General features: G+C 45.3%; 1 long non-coding RNA gene across 2 annotated transcripts; it reads left to right on the top strand.

Moving 5' to 3' along the window:
• The first annotated feature begins 157 nt into the window (after positions 1–157).
• LOC123039910 (uncharacterized) lies at positions 158–2,186 on the top strand. Of its 2 annotated transcripts, none has more exons than XR_006418016.1 (4): positions 158–711; positions 812–900; positions 1,141–1,236; positions 1,976–2,186. It is a non-coding gene; the product is annotated as an uncharacterized lncRNA (long non-coding RNA). The 2 variants fall into 2 exon arrangements; XR_006418017.1 differs by having other exon boundaries at positions 1,980–2,186.
• The last annotated feature ends 119 nt before the right edge of the window (positions 2,187–2,305 follow it).

Consider the following 2,305-nt stretch of genomic DNA (forward strand, 5'->3'; position numbering starts at 1 on the left):
GGAAAAAGCAAAGATATAAAATTTCGCTGGCGCGGCTGCAATCACAAGCGCTCGTTCGTGTGGGGATCTGTTCCCTCCTCTTACCTCTTTTGCATTTTCTTGTTATATGTCATTTGATGTTTATTTCCTCTTATAGGGAAGGATGAACCACGCTGCGTGCAAGACTGCAGCACCGCGCAGGCACTAGGCTGCCGCAGTCCAGCAGGGACCACCCGCCTTCCTCCCGAACGGTTCCAGGATGGACATCGGTACCAGCCCTGCGCCGGCCAGTCGTGCCCAGGCAAGCGTTTTTCATCGTCATGGAGTACATGGGAGCAGGGACGTACCCGTGACCAGGCACCAGCACTGCGCCAGCCAATATGTGGGAAAGCAGACTCGTGACCAACATCGTGGAAAAACGAGCGGGGATGTTGCCTCTGGTAAAACTCGTCCGCACATAGGAGAGAGACCGGGAGACATTGAGAGAGGAACAGATACATCCTGGTGGCAGCAAGATCACACGGCGGCGCACCCTCGTCAGCTACAGCTTCCCTCTCCCTGTAATCCTTAGCCCCCTGTCATCTGGGTGAGCCGTCCCCTTCAAGGCACAGCCGCCGGCGACCTCTCCTTCACCATCACCGTGTCCCCACCCTGAGCTCCGACCTACCCACCATCTCAAGCAGGTCCAGATCCGCCACGGCTCCCGCAGCCACGCGCCAGCAGACCAAGCAGGTGCACAACGTGGTCTCTTCCCCCTCTACGCCTCCGTTCGTTCGGTTTGATTTGATTTGTAAGGCTGATGTTGTTCGTTCTTTTTGATTCGATTTGGCAGGCGTGCAGGTGCACGACGTGTGGTTACTCTTCCACTCTCGTGGCCACCATTCTGCTTCCTCCCCTCCCATGGTTCAGCAGCAGCAGCAGGTAGCACCTCATCCCCATCTCACTTCTTCTAATCTACAGACCGTGTCTTGTTCTTGTTCACTGTCTTGTTTCTTATAAATGTATTTTTCTCTCAAAAACTTTACACTGTCTTGTTCTTGTACTGATTAAGGAGGGAGTAATTTTGCCCTAGCGTTTACACTCATTGGATTTGAGTAGAGTATATAGATTGTTTCTCACTCAAGTAGAGCCGTGTGGAGATAAACAATGATCTAAAACCAGTGACAAGCGATTTGGAGGGAACAAGCTGAGCAATTGCAGCCATCGTCCTCGCCTAGGAGGAAGAGGAGTAGCTTCATCACATGAGCAGCAGCTTAGGTCCATCCTCTCCCTCTGCTCATCTTGTGTTGTCGTACAAAATTAGAAATTAATACTAGCTTGTAGCAGTAGGCCTCAAAGTGCAGCAGCTCATGTTTTTACTCAATTTTTTGTCAAGTGTGCCATACGTGAAATTAGTAGAGAGCATCTGCAGTTTCAGATTGAACAGAGAGCATGTTTCAGTTTCAGATTCAGTAATAGTCATATGTACAGACATTCGGGCACTGTCTAGTTAATTAGTACATACCTACTGTTTGATCATGTATCAGATTCAGTCATAGTCATATGTACAGACATTCCAATTCAGTCTAGTTGATTACTAGTACATACCTACTGTTTGCCTTTTATTCCCTCACCAGATACTGTATTGATTCTCTTGGATTTTTTAACAGAATTGTGTTGTGATCTAGAGGGGATTATAAACACCAACAGTGGCAACACTACTGTGTACTAATATGTCTGCACATTTTTTATATTATAGAATTAAGCCATGCACTCCCCAAAATTATAGAATGAATTGGAACATGCCAACAGTGGATATTGTAGAATTAAGCCATGCATTCAATTTCCATATGTATTTTCCATATGAATTGCAGAAACTATTCTAGCATTTTCAAACAGTAATCTTCCATATGTATTATAGAACAGATCACTGAATCTATCTGCATATTTAACAATTTCTGTATACATTGCTTTGCTCCCATGGTTTTTAGGCTTCTGAATTCCAGTTTTCAATTAGGTAGGATATGAAGCCGTGGCCCTTTAAGGTCATCCCTGGCCCCGCCGACAAGCCCAGGATCGCCATCGACTACAAGGTGTACCCATGCAATGCTTGTTTCCTTGAATCAGAAGCTCGATGCAAGCAAATTGCAGTATTTAACTGAATGTGTTTTGATACCATTCTCCGATTTAGCTAGGGAAAACAGATTGATGTTTTTTGTGCACGCTATTTCTTCAAAACTTGTATGTCTTTGATCAAATAACTTTTATGATACGTCAAGTATAACAGGCTGTTCTGTCTCATTTGATAAAATAATCTAAACACTGATGGTCGGCTATATTTCAAGTG

Source organism: Triticum aestivum, chromosome 2B (genome assembly GCF_018294505.1).
Source record: "Triticum aestivum cultivar Chinese Spring chromosome 2B, IWGSC CS RefSeq v2.1, whole genome shotgun sequence".
Taxonomy (NCBI): domain Eukaryota; kingdom Viridiplantae; phylum Streptophyta; class Magnoliopsida; order Poales; family Poaceae; genus Triticum; species Triticum aestivum.